The 13,587-nt window shown below is 44.6% G+C and overlaps 1 long non-coding RNA gene across 2 annotated transcripts in view; it reads left to right on the top strand.

Moving 5' to 3' along the window:
* The window catches only part of LOC140702004 (uncharacterized), a 108,801-nt gene that overhangs the window by 91,859 nt on the left and 3,355 nt on the right, over nucleotides 1–13,587 (top strand). For both annotated transcript variants that reach the window (XR_013538468.1, XR_012081048.2), the window contains exon 3: nucleotides 9,932–12,454. This is a non-coding gene — a long non-coding RNA (uncharacterized LOC140702004). The remainder of the gene's footprint in view (nucleotides 1–9,931; nucleotides 12,455–13,587) is intronic.

Below are 13,587 nucleotides of genomic sequence, written 5' to 3'. Positions count from 1 at the left end.
TCTGGCTCAGAAGCAAATGCCACAAACACCAGCTGGGAAACGGCCATCTTGGCACAAAGCCTGGAATGCTCCAAGACAGAATGTGAGCAAGAACGAAATAATTCTGAAAGTATACTGCAATCAAAATTGACAAAAGAGGACCAGAATCAGTAAACTAAAACATTTACAGTGGTGCCTCGCATAGCGAGGTTAATCCGTTCCGGATTAACCTTCGCTATGCTGAAGCATCGTTGAACGGGGCAGGGAATTCCATTGGAACGCATTAAACATGGTTTAATGCGTTCCAAATGGGCCGAATACTCACCATTCAGCGATGCTTCTTAATGGCCGGCAGCCATTTTCGCGCCCTCGCCTCGCTTAACGAGGGCGCGAAAACGCTGCGCGCGGCCATTTTGGGCCATTTCCGGGCTTCCGGCGGCCATTTTGGCCGCCGAACAGCTGATCATCAGGCTTCGTTTTGCGAAGATCGGTAAGCGAAACGCTTACCGGTCTTCACAAAGCGAATTTTGCCCTATTAGAAAAACGTTGAGCGATCGCATTAGCGATCCGAAAAAACGGATCGCTGTGCGATTTCGTCATTATGCGGTGCGCTCGTTAAGCGAGGCACCACTGTATTGGATTTACAGGAGCTTTGAGAGTAAAAACAACCTGAAAGCTAATTAAGGGAGGAAGGGAGAGACACATGAATATTGTTGTTGTTTAGTCATTAAGTCGTGTCCGACTCTTTGTGACCCCATGGGCAAAATCATGCCAGGCTCTCCTGTCTTCCACTGCCTCCCCAAGTTGGGTCAAATTCATGTTGGTAGCTTCGGTGACACTGTCCAGCCATCTCATCCTCTGTCATCCCATTCTTCTCTTGCCTTCACACTTTGCCAACATCAGGGTCTTTTCCAGGGAGTCTTCTCATGAAATGGCCAAAGTATTGGAGCCTCAGCTTCAGGATCTGTCCTTCCAGTGAGCTCTCAGGGTTGATTTCCTTCAAAATGGATAGGTTTGTTCTCTTTACAGTACAGGAGACTCTCAAGAGTCTCCTCCAGGACCACAATTCAAAATCATAAATTCTTCAGCGGTCAGCTTTCTTTATGGTCCAGCTCTGTCTTCCATACGTTGCTACTGGAAAAACCAAAGCTTTGACTATGTGGACCTTTGTTGGGATGGTGATGTCTCTGCTTTTTAAGATGCTGTCTAGGTTTGCCATTGTCTTCCTCCCAAGAAGCAGACATCTTTTGATTTCGTGGCTTCTGTCACTATCTGCAGTGATCCTGGAGCCCAAGAAAGTCAAATCTGTCACTACCTCCATATCTTCCTGTTCTATTTGCCAGGAGGTGATGGGACCATTGGCCATGTTCTTAGTTATTTGATGTTGAGCTTCAGACCATTTTTGCGCTCTCCTCTTTCACCCTCATTAAGAGGTTCTTTAAGACCTCCTCACTTTCTGCCATCAGAGTGGTATCATCTGCATATCTGAGGTTGTTGAGATTTCTTCCGGCAATCTCAATTCTGGCTTGGGATTCATCCAGTCCTGCCTTTCGCATGATGTATTTTGCATATAAGTTAAATAAGCAGGAGGACAATATACAGCCTTGTCATACTCCTTTCCCAATTTTGAACCGATCAGTTGTTCCATATCCAGTTCTAACTGTGGCTTTGTCAAAAAGGATGACTACTGGATCTTTTGTATCCCAAGAAGAACAATATTAAACAGCAAAGAACCTCACAAGACACATTAAAAATTGCAAAAAGAATACACTTTATTACCTATTGATTGCAATTCTAAATAAAGAAGTTTCATGCATTCAGCACATTCACACCAGATACATACTCACCAAAGAGAGAATAATTCTTTATTTGCATTGTCCAAGTTCCAAAGAAAGTAGTTAATTCCAAAAGCCTTTTGGTCTCTGCAGACAAATTATGTTTGCCCAGACCTCTCTATATACAGTGATGCCCCGCATAGCGGGTGGTGCCTTCGCTATGGGAAAACATCGTAAAACGGATCAAAAACCCCAATTGGCCCCAAATGGGCCCCAAACTAACCGTTCTCCGATGTTTTCCCTTGTTCCGGCGGCCATCTTGGGTGTACCGGTGGCCATTTTGAGCGTCCCGGCGGCCATCTTGGGTGTACCAGCGGCCATTTTTTGTTCCGGTGGCCATCTTGGGTGTACCGGCACCCATTTCTTGTGTTCCGGCAGCCATTTTGGAGCCGCAGAACAGCTGTTCCCCCATCGTAATGCGAGCGTGCCCTCACATTAGCGATGGGGAAATCCGCATCGCAATGCGGATTCATCGTTCAACGGTGCACTCGTTATACGAGGCACCACTGTATATTCCTTTTAGGCAGGTTGCTAGCTGGGCTTGCACATTAGATGTTTCTTTGTTTCTAGTTGGGCATGCACATTAGATGTTTCTTTGTTTCTAGTTGGGCATGCACATTAGATGTTTCTTTGTTTCTAGTTGGGCATGCACATTAGATGTTTCTTTGTTTCTAGCTGGGCATGCACATTAGATGTTTCTTTGTTTTCCCCCTAAATATATGGTCCTTATTACTTATTGTGAAGTATGGAATGCTTAATGTGTCTTCCATCACTTAGTGGACAGGTGTGGAATGTGCTTGCTGAGGAGGATCCTTGTGCCAGGGTCTTCTTAACCCCCAAGTTTGCTCCACTCCCTCAGCAGCAGATGTTTTCTGAAAGCGTATTTCAAAACATTCACAGTTCAATAGTTGAATTTCTTACTATGAGGGCATATAGCAAGAAATACAAAGTCCCATAGTTCCTCTGGGTTTTGTTGGTCTCCATCTTTGTGTCCTAACGCTCTCTGGCTCTTCACTTGATCCAGGCCAAACATGCAGACACCTTATAGCTTCCTCTCCCATATATAGATTTCTCAGGAGATAGATAAGGTGGCCAGGCACTCCCATTTCTCTAAGAACTGCCATAGTTTGTCATGGTCCACACAGTCAAAGGCTTTTGCATAGTCAATGAAGCAGAAGTAGATGTTTTTCTGGAACACTCTGGCTTTCTCCATAATTCAGTGCATGATAGCAATTTGGTCTCTAGTTCCTCTGCCCCTTTGAAATCCAGCTTGTACTTCTGGGAGTTCTCGGTCCACATACTGCTGAAGCCTACCTTGTAGGACTTTGAGCACAACCTTGCCAGCGTGTGAAATGAGTGCAATTGTACGGTAGTTGGAGCATTCTTTGTCACTGCCCTTCTTTGGGATTGGGATGTAGACTGATCTTTTCCAGTCCTCTGGCCACTGTTGAGTTTTCCAAACTTTGCTGGCGTATTGAGTGTAGCACCTTAACAGTGCCATCTTTTAAGATTTTAAATAGTTCCACTGGAATGCCATCACCTCCATTGGCTTTGTTTCTTTCTTTTTAATTTATAAAATCCATCCATGCTGATTTAACATTGTGCCACCTGGGTACAGCTTATAATCATTTGTTAAAACAACTACAATACACATTACGCTCCTAATCTATACAACGTCATTCTAACCATTGATAGAACAAGTCCCATGTTTGATAATATTTTGTGTCCCCCTTTCCCTTGATTTTCAGTGTTAGTGACAGAGTTGCAGTATTACCAGGAGGCACTAGGTGGCACTAGCCAAAAGAACTTCCCAGAGAGATGAAGACACCGAGCAGTAAAGCAGTGTTGATAGCAGAATAGTTGTATTATTTACAGGATATATACATACTCATTTAGTCGTGTCCGACTATTTGTGACCCCATGGACCAGAGCACACCAGGCCCGCCTATCTTCCACTGCCTCCTGGAGTTGTCACTGCCTCATGTACAGCTTAGTCCTTGTTTCCAGTCCCGAAGTAATACACAGCAGTTTCAACAGAGTTCAATGCATAAATCAGAGTCAAAGTAAATTAATTCAGCAGTCAAATACCATATGTTCAGTCCAGTAGCCAGAGTTTTTCTTCCAATATGCAGCACAAAGACACAGCTTCTTCCAGGATACTCCAGCACAGCAACACGACAACAGCAATCCACAACGACACCAACCCACACCACCACAGAGTGTATGCACTAGGTCTGCTAGCTTTATCCCAGGGTTAGCCAATCCTGGGATTGCTCTCTCAGCTGTTACCATTTTTAATCAGGTGGATAAACTCTAGCTTTGCTTGTTTCTTTAGTAATGATCCTTACTTATCGCATAGTACAAATATCACGCAGTCCAATGTCTTTTTGATTATTTCTTGATCTGTAGGCGTTTCTTCATTTTTCCAGTACTGTGAAAATATAATCCTCGCGGCTGTTAAAATAAGCAGTATTAAATATACATTTTGTTTATCAACACTTTCTGGTATTATACCTAACAGAAAGAGCTCTGGCCTAAAATCTACATGCTTTTTGATTATTGTAACAAGCCATGTATGCATTTTGTTCCATTTTTTTTTTTGCTTTATCACAAGTCCACCACAGGTGATAATAAGTTCCAGTTTTTAATGACATTTCCAGCATTTACGTGACCTATTAGAATACATCTTAGCCAATCTGTCGGAAGGTAAATGCCATCTATAAAACATTTTATATAAATTGTCTTTATAAGATGTTGCCATTGTCATCTTATAGTTTCTAGACCACAGTTCTTGCCATTTTTCTAAGCCAATATTGTATCAAAAAATTTTGCCCATTGAACCATCGTTTCTTTGACCTGTTCATCCTCCATTTTCCAGTTTAAAAGAAAGTTATATATTTTCCTAATTAATTTATCATCTGATGTTAACATTATTTGCTCAAATGTTGTCTGTTCTTTATAAACACCATACATTTTTAAGACCCTTTCATATCTTGATTGTATTTGCATTATGGACCACCACGATGCATCTAATCCCTGGTCTATAAGATCGTGTTTGGCTTTAATCTCCTATCTATGTCTAAGATATCTGTATGTCAAAAAATTTTCAAAATTCAAAAGGTTGGGATGAACAAATGCTTCTAGGGGTGAGACCCATCCTGGTATTTTTGTGTACATTTTCATTTTAATTTTTTCCCATATTATATACAGGACGTTTCTAATATAATTTTTTTGGAAATACCTATGAGTTTTAGCTTTCTGATACCATAAAAAGGCATGCCAACCCAACTGTAGATCATGTCCTTCTAAATACAGAAGTCTTTTGTTTTTCAGGCTAATCCATTCTTTCAGCCAAGTTAGAACAGATGATTGGTAATATAAGGTCCACTCCAGTAAACCAAATCCTCCATTTTCCTTGGATTCTTGAAGCATTTTTAATTTGATTCTGGCTTTCTTCCCTTGCAAAATATATGTTAATATCACTTTGTTTAGATCGTCAAAGTATTTCTTCTCTATTTTCACTGGCACTGTTTGAAACAAAAAGAGTAGTTTTGGCAAAATGTTCATTTTGATTGTTGCAATTCTTCCTAATAGTGATAGTTGTAGGTTTTTCCATTTTTCTAGGTCTATTTTTATTTGGTTAAGTAGTTTTATATAATTATCTTCTTTTATAGTTACACATCTGGCAGTTAAATATATTCCATGGTACTTGACTTTTTTAACTACAGTGGTACCTCGCTAGATGATGACCCCGCTATACGACGAATCCGTAGGAAAGTGACTTTTTTGCAATCACTATAGTGATCGCAAAATGATGATTCCTATGTGGGATTTTCGTTTGACGATGATTAGGTCTGTGCTTCGTGAACTGTTTGTTCACAAGACGATGATTTTTTCCGGCTCTGCAAAATGGCTGCCCTGTGTTTTCCGGATCCATGCTTCACACGGCAGCCATTTTAACAGCTGATCGGCGCTCGGAAAATGGCTTCCCCTATGGGCGATCTTCGCTGGACGACGAGGTAATTTCCCCATTGGAACGCATTAAATGGATTTCAATGCATTCCAGTGGGGAAACTGTTTTCGCTGGATGATGTTTTCACTAACAGCGATTTCAGGGGAACAGATTATCATCATGGTGCGGGGCACCACTGTATTTGTAGATCTGACATCTCTGAGAGTTGATTTTTTTTGCTTGCCTGTTAAGTTTTTCACTATAACTTTAGTTTTTTCTTTATCTTCAATCCTGCTACTTTTCCAAATTTATCAATTTTCTCCAGTAATCTCGATGTTGTTTTCAATGGGTCTTCCAATATAAACACCAAGTCGTTTGCAAATGCTTGTAATTTGTAGCTCTTGTCCTTTATTTTGGTGCCTTTAATCTTTGGCTTGTTCCTCACATTCCTATTTAATATTTCCAGAGTTAATATAAGTAACAATGGAGAGAGCGGACATCCTTGTCTTGTGCCTTTTTTAAATATTAATATTATCTGTCAGTTCACCATTTACAATTACTTGTTCATTATACAGTAGATTGTCTCCATTACATTTATAAAGTTTTTGCAGAAATCTATAGCTTTTATTTGCTGTATCATAAATTGCCAATTCATATTATCAAAGGCTTTTTGGGTATCCAGAAAGATTAACGCCATTTGCTTCTCTAAATGTAAAGGTAAAGGTAAAGTTTCCTCTTGACAATTTTTGTCCAGTCGTGTTCGACTCTAGGGGGCGGTGCTCATCCTCGTTTCCAAGCCATAGAGCCAGCATTTGTCCGAAGACAATCTTTCGTGGTCACATGGCCAGTGCGACTTAAGACACGGAATGCTGTTACCTTCCTACCAAGGTGGTCCCTATTTATCTACTTGCATTTGCATGCTTTTGAACCGCTAGGTTGGTGGGAGCTGGGATAAGCGATGGGCGCTCACTCCGTCACATGGATTCGAACTTACAGCTGAAGATCTACAGATCTTACAGCACAGAGGCTTCTGTGGTTTAACCCGCACCATCACCACGTCTTTTTGGCAAGAATCCATTTTGGTCTGAATGGATGAACTCCATTAAAAACTTTTTCAATCTTTCTGCTATAATTACTGCAAAGATTTTATAGTCCACATTCAATAATGATATTGGTCTAAAAATTTTTATATGTGTGGAGTCCGTATCTTCTTTTGGTATTAGAGTGATATATGCCTCTAGCCATGTCTTGGGTACTTTAGCTTCTAGTAGAACTTCATTGCAGACTTCTTTTATTGGTAGGCTTATTATATCTTGGAAGGATTTATAAAATTCCGCTGGTAGTCCGTCTGGTCCTGGGGTCTTATCATTTTTTAATGGCTGCCAACGACTTGCAAACAAGCTAGTTCAGCAGTTTGTTTCCGCCCACTGATTCATTGGGGAGTTTTCTGGATCAAACAAGGGTAATCACCATTCCCCCATGATCAACAGGCTTCTCTCCCATTTCATCACCTCTTTGGGGTGGTTGTAATACCCTGGGGGGGTCCCAAACAGGTAGGAATTCAGCCCAGGTGATGGAGCCCCGTCCTCCTGCTGCTGTCTCATCACAGCATCAAGCTGGAAGTGTAAGTGCCGGACTATGTTGAACTATGATCAGAACCGGGGGAAAAAGGTGACATGATTCAAGGCTGGAATAAAAAGACATACAGTGGTGCCTCGCTAGATGGTTACCCCACTTGATGACAAAATTGCTTTATGATGGTTTTTTTGCAATCGCTATAGCGATCACAAAACAATGGTTCCAATGGGGTTTTTCACTCTATGACCACCCGCGCCTGCTTTAGAACACTTTGGAGGCTTTTCCTGCACCGTGAGGTGCTCTAAAGCAGGTGTGGGTGGTTTCAGGACACCCCCGCCAGGGCTCTGATAGTGCAGGGGAACCACACACCCCAGCTTTGGAGGTCCCCCAGGGCTTACCTTGCATCATGCTCTTCCCCCCTTTTTCCCTTCCAAGGCTTGCTGAAGGCTGGAGAAAGAGGAGGGAACTTTAAAAATGGTTTCAGACAAACCCCTGCAAATGCCGATCGCTGTGCAGAGGAACCCGCACGAGTCCTTCCATGATGCAAGGTAAGCCCTGGGGGACCCCCAAAGCTGGGGCGTGTGGTTTTGGAGCACCCCACCAGGGTTCTGATGGCTTCTCGTGCACCATCAGAGCCCTGGCGGGGGTGCCACGAAACCACCCGCGCCCGCTTTAGAGCACTTCGGAGGCTTTTACTGACGGTGCAGGAAAAGCCTCCAAAGTGCTCTAAAGCGGGCATGGGTGGTTTCGAGGCACCCCCGCCAGGGTTCTGATGGCTTCCCCTGCACCATCAGAGCCCTGGCGGGGGTGCCCCGAAACCACCCGTGCCTGCTTTAGAGGCTTTTCCTGCACCATCAGAGGACTGGCGGGGGACCTCCAAAGCCGGCAATTGTGGTGAGGGGACCCTCCGCCAGTCCTCCCATGGTGCTTCCCCAGCTCCCTACCCCTTAAGTTCCTTTAATTTTTTTTTCACCCTAGGAATGCATTAATTTTCAATGCATTCCTATGGGAAATTTGATTTCGCAAGACGATGTTTTCACAAGACAGCCATTTCCACAGAACGGATTAACATCGTCTTGCGAGGCACCACTGTATCTGTGAATTATTGGTGAAGGAGTAATAGGACAGAAAAACTACAGTACTGATAACAGACATTGCTGAAACAAGGCTCTGGAAACAACTAACTCACTAAGTTTGGGGAATTTGTGGACAATTTTACTTTGACTGTGGGAGGTGGAAGAATCAGAGGGAAGGAAGAGATAACAGACAGTGAGGAAGAAAGGAATGTAAACACAGGACATAGAAAAAAATTAAAAGAAAAACAGACTAACAGTGACATCTACTGGATTATGTGTTGGACTTGTAGGGAATCTAAGAGCTTTTGGAAACTAATCTGAATTTTTACAAAAAAAACTTATCCTCTATAATTCCATGCATTTTTTTGTTGAATATAATACTAGACTCGATAGGAAAAGAAAAAAAAGATATCTGATCATACATATAACTACAGCAGCAAGAATTTCATATGCCAAATACTGGGGAAAAAATTAGCCCCCAGGCAAAGCCTGTGTCTTAGGAATGGACCTCAACAGATTGGAAAACCTGACCTCTGAGCATTCAGCCTGGAGGCAGTGCATCATGGCCTCTCTCAATTTGAAGAGATGCTTGTTCAGCAGGCAAAGAGGTAGTCCCGTCTTCAGTGTGGAAGGGATTGTCACTCTCAAATTGGCCTTCTCAGCCACACTAGATGGTGTTCGAACACCTCTATTCAGAGCACGTTACCATAGTCTGTCGAGACTGAACGATGCCTACACACAGGTTGAGTCAACTCTTTGGCAAGATCTATTGATTTAAATGGACCTACTCTAACTGTGACTTACTGTTCACAATTACAGTATTTATTTATATCAGAGCATTGCACAGTTCTGCAAGTTTACAATGCAATGCTTCTGGAAGTGAAGGATTGGCCTGTTTTATGCCATTGCCCAGAGGACACCTGAGCGTACTTGCAAAGCTTTTCCACTCTTCAGGAAGACTACTTCTATGTCCTCCACAATTAGAGTGTGACTATTTGAATCTTCTAATCACAGCTTCTATGCTTCTAAATAAAATTATCTCCAAAAATATTATTTTACTGCAAAATAAACATATTTACAGAAAAATAAATAAAATAAAGAGACTGAATATGTAACTAACAAACAAGATTCTTCTGGCAATTAATTCCTTTTTTCAGTAGTTAAGAAACGAATGCATTAATTTACAGATGTAACTTGTCTAGGCTAAATTTAATTCTTTTGTACTTTTTAAAATAAGAGGGTATTTTCATTAGATATGTCGGGTTTTTTTTTAACCTCATGTTAATGGCTTGTAGTGCTTTAATTTTTTAAAAAGTAACTGAAAAAACCTAGCTAACGAGATAGCTCAGTGGTTGATCCAGCCGCTGGAGGGTCCCTGACCTCGAACAGCGAGGCTGGCCTTGCCCTCCACCCGGGATAGCGCGAGAAGGGCCAACGCAACTTCCGGGTGGGAGGGGAAAGCCCTGGTATTTAAAGGGCCTTCCCCTTCCGGAACGCCATCTTCTTTTCAGGCACCGAGCTGGAAAGAGGGTGGTCGGCGAGCAGCGACTGGTCATTGTGGCGACTGGTTCATTGCTGGATTACTGTTGCGATTAGAGAGGGGGTGAGGCAGCAGCGGACGGGCTTGGAGAGCGGAGCGCGGCAGCCCAGCTTTACCGGATCGGGAGAAGCATCGGCTCCTCCCACAGGCTAAGTACAGAGGGAAAGGGGACCCTAAGCGGGAAAAGGGCTGCCCCCGGGAGGGAGCGTAGACTACTAGCTACTCATCGGGCGCCTGTCCCTTCCGCCCCCCCATCCACCCCTCGCTTTGGCTCCTTACTTAGATAAGCCCCGTGAGCCTCCTTCGCTTTTTTCCCTCCTTCGGCGCTGCGCCAAGGCGGTCCTTTCGGCCTCGCTCGTACATAGGGGCGGCGGCGAATTTTTCGCGTCCCGGACCGTGCCTCTAGGAAGCGGCGCCGCTTCCGCTCTGGTTCCTTTTGTCAGCTTAACCCGCTCTGGGAGCCGCAGGGATAGCGACACGCGCTTGTGGGACCGCTAGGAATCGCTCGGCTCGGCCCGGGAAACCCGCGCTTTCCCTACGCTCATAGGGCCGCCGCTGCGCCTGATTCCTTAGGAACACCGGTCCTCAGGGCCTTTTTGTTGCTGTCGGAGGCCAGCCATCTGCGGGGGTTCACATTGCTCGATTGGGACGCTAGGGGCCAGTGAATATTTTGAATTTCCTGCCATTTTTGGGGCCCCGCCCACCCGCCTACTCATCTGCTGCCCTTGTTTTCGGCTCCTACTGAGTCGCGGGGGGATCTGCGCAACACCGGTTCAGCTAGCTAGCTTGCTCAATTGGGCATTCGCTGATTAGGAGCACTGGTCTTTTGTTGCCTTTGCTGCTGGCGGTGGCAAGCCATCTGCGGGGGTTCACCTCATTCGATCGGAGCGCTAGGGGCCAGAGTAAAATTTTGAATTTCCCGCCAATTTTGCAGCCCCGCCCACCCGCCTACTCATTTGCAGCCCTTGTTTTCGGCGCCTAGTGAGTCGCAGGGGATCAAGGCAACACCGGTTTAGCGACCTAGCTTGCTCAATTGGGCATTCCCTGCATGCTTGTGCCTCACCTGAAAGGAGCACAATACACTCGGATCCTATCTGTTCCTTGGGGCTGTCTATTCCCGGGCACTGCCCTACCTGGGAGGGGGAATACCTCACAGCAGCTCCACAGCAATTACAGTGTATCGCAATTGATTGGCAGTAGCACCACAGCGAATTAATGTTGCAATTGATTACTACTAGATAAATATATACATAGACAAATTAATTGCCTTGTTAGGTATTAAAGCATAAACTGAGCATTGCCTATTGATTCAATTTTGCTGTACAGTCATTTTATATGCATGTATTTAGCCTGATTTGATATATGAACAGATGAATTAATTGGATGGTTAATTAGTAAAGCATAAATTGCACATATCATAGGAGTACTTTTGCCTCCACTCCAATCTATCTGCACTTTAATTTTGTACCATTTCATTTATATAAATTTACTTAGACGTGTTAAATCTATAAATAGCTAATTAATTGGCTGGTTGCATAGCGAATCATTGAGAATATTATTTGCAAATTTGGATATACAATCAACTTGAGCTGCAGTTAATTGATTAATTGATTAGTCCTGCATAGCTATTTACACACAGACGAATTAATTGACGGGTTAAGGAGTAAAAGCCTAAGCTTAAATTTAATTGAATATACTTTATCTCATTCATTTTATACAAATAATAATAATAATAATAATAATAATAATAATAATAATAATAATAATAATAATAATAATAATAATAATAATAATAATAATAATAATTAAAAAGGGACAAATACTGCTGCACGTTTGTACTGTGTACCGTTGCACCACGCGGCAGGGTTTCATATAGGCTTGCTTTGGCAATCCACATAACTAACTAACCACATTTTCGTATTGGGCATAAAGAAATAACCTAACCCAGGGGAGGATTACTCAGGTGTTAATTGTGTTGTTTATATAACGAATAAATACAAGATGGCACCACGAAAAGGGGTTGGAAACAAGAAAGGGAAGCAGCCGGCCCAGAGGAGGCAGGTAACCCACGCATCACCGCCGCATTCCTCTTCAGATGAGGAATCTTGGCCGGTCTGGCAGAAATTACAGAATAAAATTGAGGCCTTGGAGGCCCAAACACTGGGAAAGCAGCCGGCTCAACCACGTGGGGTGCGTAGATCGGCTAGGGAGTCCAAAAGCCACAGGACAGCCAGGCTAAGGGTCATGGCTCGCGAGCTAACACAGAGATGTGCGGCTATTGAGTCCACACAGGGTACGGATGCGGCTTCGAGGCAGGACGAGGATGGTGCCGTGGTAGCCGCAAAGAGGCGCCGGATTGTGGAGCAGCGGCCGGTACCCAGGGAGGAGTCGGAACAGGCATCCGTAAGCCAGGAGGAACAGGAGGAGATTGAGGAGGTTAGCTGCGAAGCCCCACAGCAAGATGAGGAGCAGGGCGGACCGTCCACATCGTATGGTGAGTATGCAACCGGGCCATTTGCCCAAGCAGCTCCCCCAGCATGGCCCTGGCCTGCGGGTGCACCAGGAACATATCCACAGACAGCACCCTACATCTCGATGAGCCCGGGTTTACCCAATGCCCCCTGGCCTTATGCCACCCCGCACCTCACGGGGTGGGGCGCTCCTGCCGGGGCTCCTCCCGCCCAGGCCCAGCCTACGCTTACAGCTGGATCGGGGGCCTGGCTTTACCCTTCGGTACCCAACACGGGCTATAACACGGTGCCTATCACGGCGCTGCCTTATGGGGACTATTCGACGCCTTTGGGCGATCATTTGAGCCCGGCAACTAAGGAGAAAATTTGGAAAGGAAAGTACATAGATGTATTTGAATTGCTTAATAGGGAAGTGGAAAAGAAGGACTTAGAGGGGGAGGATGAGAAGGATAAGGAGAAGAGAAGAAGGAAAAAGCCGGAGAGAACTTGGGCTAATTGGTTCCCCGGGTTCTTAATTTACGCTGGGGTTATTGTAAAAGCACAGCCGTGGAGGGCGCAGGCCCTCTTTCAGTATTTAGACATCATATATAGGGCTTACACTGACTTCGCAGGGCAGGCTTGGTTGCAATATGATCAGGCTTTCCGCATGAGGAGCGCCATTCAACCAAACTTGCGGTGGGACGAACCGCAACCTGGGCTCTGGCTGCAGCATATGGCCCCTTCCAGGCCCAACACAGGGGACCGTTTTGATAGTGGGCATATCAATAGGAGACCGTTAGCCACACAAGCTACCCGCGCAGGTGCGGGGCAGGTGGTTCAACCCTGCCTGCCTTGTTTTCAATTTAACGCCAGGGGCTACTGTAATAAGAAGCCCTGCAAGTTCAGACACGAATGTCTCACATGCGGGGGCCAACATGCAAACTCCTCGTGCTTTAGGGTGGGGGCCCAGAGACAGAGCAGGAACTCCGGGGGCCCCAGGAAGACTAACAACGGAGGTGGCAGCAATGCAAAAGGGGCCCAGCCCAATTAAAGTGCAGGTCTTGGAGGAGTGGTTGAGGTTCTACCCTCGCCATGAAGACGCTAAGTATTTATTGGAGGGTTTTAAATGGGGGTTTAGAATACCGGCTAAAGGAGAACGCAAGGCCTTCATGGCCCG

Source organism: Pogona vitticeps, chromosome 9 (assembly GCF_051106095.1).
Source record: "Pogona vitticeps strain Pit_001003342236 chromosome 9, PviZW2.1, whole genome shotgun sequence".
NCBI classification, from domain to species: Eukaryota; Metazoa; Chordata; class Lepidosauria; order Squamata; family Agamidae; genus Pogona; species Pogona vitticeps.
Note: the sequence above shows the minus strand (reverse complement) of the source record. Positions and strands in the feature narration are given on the sequence as shown.